This window comes from Peromyscus maniculatus, chromosome 7 (genome assembly GCF_049852395.1).
Source record: "Peromyscus maniculatus bairdii isolate BWxNUB_F1_BW_parent chromosome 7, HU_Pman_BW_mat_3.1, whole genome shotgun sequence".
NCBI classification, from domain to species: domain Eukaryota; kingdom Metazoa; phylum Chordata; class Mammalia; order Rodentia; family Cricetidae; genus Peromyscus; species Peromyscus maniculatus.
In genome coordinates, this window is record NC_134858.1 from 45,714,041 (window position 1) to 45,720,040 (window position 6,000).

The following is a 6,000-nucleotide window of genomic DNA, read 5'->3' on the forward strand; positions in this document are numbered from 1 at the left end:
TTTCTTCTGTCTCGTCCTCGGAGACCGATCAAAATCATAGGCATGCTGACCCTGGTTCTCTCGGGCTTTCTCACTTGGGAGGTTCTCTGTAGAACCCTCCTGGCACACCCCACCTTCCTCCATACAGCTGCTTTCAGATTTCCATCACTGACTCTAACTCAACACTATGACTTTCTCTTTTCTCCATCCTCCTCTTTTTAGCAGCTACTGGGATTTACAGCTTGCCTGCCCTGTGGCTTTTCTCTCAAACTCTAATCAAATGGTCCCCATGCATTAAGAACGAGCGAACTACCACCACCAAGATCCACTATGTCCAAATGCAGCAATCCCAAACCAACAGGTTTAGAGTTCAAGGGTATTGAAAGATAATATAGCGCGCGCGCGCGCGCGCGCGCACACACACACACACACACACACACACACACACACACACACACACACACCAAGTTTCCTCTCTGCTTCTTTTTTCTGTTTGGTCCCATGGGGCCAAACTACTCAGCAGCGTGGAGTAACCATCTCAACAAGCATGGGGCCACTGGGCTGGAAAGAGGGCTCAATTGTTACAAACTTGCACTATTCTTGCAGAGGACCCCAGTTTATTTCCCAAAATCCACCTTGCCAGTTCACAACCACCTGTATCTCCAGTTCTGGGCTATCTAGCATCCTCTTCTGTCCTCTTTCTGTTGGCACCAGCACATACCCACACACAGACACACACATGTACATACAAATAAAAGTAAAATAAATCTTTAAAAACATGTGGCCAGGATGGAGGGGAAGGGCACAGAAAATGCAGCTCAGGCAGAGAGAACCAATGCCTGCTTCTGAAACTTCCCACTTATTTCCAAAAAAGATCCACACCTCATGCACACCCCAGCACCTGTGAGCCATCTTGATGGAGGCAGGGGATCATTTACATTGCAGACATGTGCTGACTGAGACCTCTTCTAGTTCTCTGTATAAGCTATGTCTGGGCCCAGGTCAGAATTCCAAACTGGAACCAGATTAAAAATGCCTGAAATCAGAAAGAAGAGCCAGCAATCTGGGAGCCTTTCATGCTCTCAATATTTAATAATAAATAATATTACAGGAATGATAAGTCATCAAATGTGATGTGGCACCACAAGGCCTGACTCGGATTTTGATGGCTACATTTGGTAAGAGTAGTCTTCCTTGCAGGAAACCATGTTTTTGCAGTCCACAAGGAGGTGCCCCATCAGACATGGGGAGCCATTGTGTGTACAGAGGCCACTGACTTCTCATGGCTCACAGCGCCCAGGTTGAAGTTGCACAGCCACAGAGATTCAGCTAGAAACTCTACATAGCTGATCAATAATCACATATCTCGAAGTTCTAAACTGCCTACAAAATCCACTGCGCGGGTTTCCGTAAGCACTGGAAACGATGCCTTGGGGGAAGAGGCAGAGGACCGCTGTAAGTGACTGAGGCTAGGCTTGGGCATGGGACAGCTGAGGGCTACTTGAAAAAGACAGCTGAGCTACACCAGGCCAGCTTTCAGCTCCACCCTCCTTAGACCGTTTGTGACCTGTAGAGAGGACAGTTGGGGTCAGGGCTTTGGCAGAGGCTGGTACCAGCACCATGTTGTGGATGGTGGCCAGGGAACCACATGTGCCTGACAGATGCAAAGTCCAGAGCAGCCGGAGCAGAGCTTCCTGGGCTCCCGGGAGGCAGAAGCTGAGGTTCTGCCCCCTCCCCCTTCCTCCTTTGGCTCCCAGTGTGACAGCTGCTTCCCAGGCTTACACAATACCCTGTTTTCAGTTCTCTCCTCTGTTCTAACGATTTCTTCCTGTCCCCCGCCCTTTCTCTCTCTGCTTTCTCCTTTCTTTTCTTCCTCCTTCCCTCACTCTGAGACAGGGTCTCACGTAGCTCAAGCTGACCCCAAACCTGTGATGTAGCTAATGCTGGCTGGCAGTGCACCCCTCTTCCTGACTGTGCCTCCTAAGTGCTGGCATCAAAGGCCACTGTCACACCACTTACTCTCTGCTCCGGATGAACCCAGGGCTTCCTGGATGCTAGATGAGCATTCTACCAGGCCCTGTTCCAGTGATTTCTGCCCTGAGTCCTGCTAATTACTGCAGTGGTAAGATACCTACCAGGGGCATCGGTCCTGTTCCTGTGAATGCTGCACAAACACAATACTATTTCAGCGTGTTCTCCCTCTATGCGTTGTCTGTGTCAAAAGCAAACAGTTTTCTATTCTGAGGAGGAGATGTCAGGACCAAGGTTGGATTTTATCTTGCTGCTCCTCTTTTATTGTCTTGTTTCTGAAAACAGACAACAACAACAACAACAACAAATGAGGTCAGATGATTAAAAGAAAATGTCTATTAAATCAGAAAAGGCACTAATGGCTGAACCAAGATGTAAACCAAAATAAAGATAGAAGTAATAACTTGTTGGAAATCAGATTCCTTGAAGAAAACCAAACCTCAAAGATGGACACCTGTGATTGCCAGTGCAAAGTCCCGTCAGAGAGTTAATGAACTGAGAAACTGCAGAGGGACACCCAGCCATTTGGTCTCTTTCTTTCTTCCCATCCCAGTTCCATTCTGATCCACACAGGCAGTCATTCTGAGATGTTTAATGTACATATATATCGAGAGGTTTTTAAAATTTTTATTACACCATTCAGTGCTGCGCGCGCGCGCGCGCGTGTGTGTGTGTGTGTGTGTGTGTGTGTGTGTGTGTGTGTGTGACTAGTGTGGAGGCCAGAGGGCAACTTGACGAAGTCATTTCTCTCCTTCCACCATGTGGACCCCAGAAAACAAACTCAGATTATCATGCGTGGCTGCAAGCACCTTTACCCACCGGGCCATCTTGTAGGCGCCTACATTATTTAATGGCTCTCTGTACACAGAGGCCGTTGTTTCTGGTCACTGTACAGCTCTCCATGATTTGTACCCTCCATCCATTTATCCAGTCCTTCAGTGACGGCCACTCAGATTGTTCCCCATGCCCCGAAACGACGATTCCACAGACTTCCATGTCTCCCGTAGACATGCATGGGAATTTACATGGAACAGGCTAACAGGAGGGGAAACGCTGAATCCTAGTATGTCCACCAATGCCCCTGTAAGGCCACCCCATCAGCATCCTCACCAGCTTCTGCATCGCTACACCCAACCTCCTCGGTCTTTATTCTTAAAGCAATCTACTAATTTTTGCTAATATAAGAATAAAAGAAAGTCATATATGTTAAAATATTTTGCTTTTCTCTGAGACGTTTGACTACAGCTAAGCCTGCATGTCCATGAGCTAAGGCGAACAGTACAATGAGCTCTACAGGTCACTGGCTTGACAAAGCAACTGCTCATTCTTGTCCCCATCACAGACCAGTGAGTGGGTGGAGGCTTGGGAGGCAGCTTGTGGTCATTAGGCATTCAGATTTCTTCTCTTGTGTGGCTTTGACGAGCTAGGTCCCAGAGTTTGGGCCATAGGAAATGGGGGTGGGTGGGTGTGGTGGACCAGGAGCTTGCAGAATCTGGCCCAAGTGGTGTCATCCACTGATCCCTTGAGACAAGGAGGCTGAGCAATAGTCTGGCCACACACCCCCTCCCTCCACTCCCTTCTCAAAAATGAAGGAAACTGGTGAAAGTTAAACACTCTCTGCCAAAAAACAAAATAAAACAAAACAGAACCACCCACTCTCGCTGGCTGTCAAAATTTCCTCTGTAAATTCCCCAGTCATCCACTCATTCTTTTGGTCTTTGAGATCTCGCTGCTGCTGGACTCGTCCTTCTCTGTGTCTTCTGGTAGGTACCAAGTCACTGGGTCTCATCTATGGCAGATACTTCTTTTGCCCTGCCTGCCAGCTCAGTTTGCCTCCATCCAAATGATAACTTCCCCTAATCAGGAACCCAGTTCTGATGTAACCTAATTAAGCACATTTTCGTCCTGTGGTTTTTGCTTCTGAGACCGTGTTTCTTTTGAATGAGGTGCAGGTGTCTCTAGTCAGTAAAGCCTCCTTTGTCAAAAGAGTCACTGATTTGGGCACAGGGGAAAGAAAGCATCACACCCACACACAAGGAAGAGGACCACTCCAAAATCCATTTCCTGGCCTCCCACTCTCCCTCCTGGAAGATTGGAAGAACTTTCCCCAGCCCTCCTGGCCCTTGCCTGCACAGTCAGCTCCCCAAAGCATGCATGGAAATGTACCAAGCTGTTTGGAAAGCCCTTTCAACTGAAGAGGCACATAGCCAACTCACGGAGCGAACAGTGAACGCGGGTCTATTCTCGGTTACAACACTAAGGACTTGACTCTTGAACTGGAACTCTCTCAACCCACGTGGTTTCTTGACTTTGATCTCTTACTCTACTGCCTGGCCCCTTCCCTGAAAAGCCCCCCTCCCCCCACCTTTGCTTGGCTTATCCTTTAAACTTAGCCTGGGTGTTAATTCCAGGAAGCCTCTGGCGTCCCTCTACTCCACCTTTGGGCTCCCCACTGTCGGGAACATCTTTCTCATTGAACTTACCATATTGTATTGCAGTGGTCAATTGCCCATCAAATAAACTTTTGGAGGGGCCTGTCTTTCAATACCTCACAAAGGACAGCACACACAGCCTTAATAACTGCAGAATAGATCTAATGAACTGGTTATGCCCTACCCACTCACTGTGCTTGGCTCTCTCGCCCTAACGGCATGGTCTTTGGAGGAGGTTTGAGGGCTGGGAAAATTTTCTCCTGCAAAGGGCAGCTGGTGTAACTCTGCTCTGGTATGTCGTCTTGGGACACATTCCCAGCAGGGGATGAGCTTTCCTGGGCCTTAGCTTCTGCTGTGGAGGCAGGGGACTGAATACGGCCTGTGCTCAAGTGCAGGTCATGATGTTCTCTGTGGGGTCTGCAATCTTCCTCTTCCTGATTACCCTGTTCGGAGGTTAGGATCTAGGAGGACAAGAGGCTGGCTGCAGGCAAATAAGCAGGCAGTGACCTAGCAGAAGAGGGAGGAAGACTCCTCCAGCCCACATGGACCCTGCAGCCCGCTAAGCTCAGAGCTCTGCTGCCCCCTTGTGTCCACAGAAAGAACAAAGAAAAGTCCAGATCAGGTCCTGACAGTCTGAGAGCCATCCTGCAGGGACACAACTCTGCCTCCCAAGGGAATTCGGTCTTCATAGCTTTTCCTGGAAAGATGTAAACACATGTCCAGGCACCCTAGAAGGCACCAATGACAGATCAAAATATGATTTCACCAAAACCCAACTTGTGAGATCAGTGCGGTTCTTGTTGTTGTTGTTGTTTGGTTTTGGCCTTTCCTACGGAGCACAGGTGAGGGGGTCACTCACAGGAGCACAGGTGACCCCAAACAGCTGCACCACCACCATGCCCCACCCCATCGTGGACAGCGACCTCTCGGAAGCTCTGTCCATTTCACTTCCATATTCTCTAGCATCTCCCAAGATTACTTGCAGCCAGGGGAGAGAGTAATAGCTGGATCGCCAGGGGAGGGTCCCCTGACCCTCTCCAGGGAGCATCAGTGGTGTCATTATCATCACCAGAGACCTGGCTACCACTGTATTGTACTGCTCTGGTTGCCATGGCTACGGGGCAAAGTCCAAACGGCATCTAGTTATGACCAGAAGAGAAGGCACCTTATAGCCCAGTATCCACAATTAGAGACAGATATTCAAGAGGTGACCTGAGGGGAAGAAGGAAAGGTTTGAAGAGTGAAAAGGCAACTCCTCTGTGGGAGGCCCTCAGAGTGGTCTGTTCTGGGAGCAGCTCCATTCTGCCTGTAGATTCTACTTCTAGAAGCATTTTTCCCTTTCTTTTTAAAATGTGTGTGTGTGTGTGTGTGTGTGTGTGTGTGTGTGTGTGTGTGTGTGTGTGCTTTCACGAGTTTACTTGCACCCCATGTTCACAGGCGCCTGTGGAGGCCAGAGAAGGTGTCAGATCCTGTGGAACTGGAGTTACAGGCAGTTGTGAGTCCTTTGATGTGGGTGATGGGAACCGAACCCAGGTTATCCGCCATAACAGAAGACGCT

At 49.0% G+C, this 6,000-nt stretch overlaps 1 long non-coding RNA gene across 1 annotated transcript; it reads right to left on the reverse strand.

Moving 5' to 3' along the window:
* Nucleotides 1-827: 827 nt before the first annotated feature.
* On the reverse strand, nucleotides 828-5,767 carry LOC143274249 (uncharacterized). The gene is made up of 3 exons (XR_013052736.1): nucleotides 2,830-5,767; nucleotides 2,115-2,285; nucleotides 828-1,546 (listed from the first exon to the last, which is right to left on the reverse strand). It is a non-coding gene; the product is annotated as an uncharacterized LOC143274249 (long non-coding RNA).
* Nucleotides 5,768-6,000: the final 233 nt, after the last annotated feature.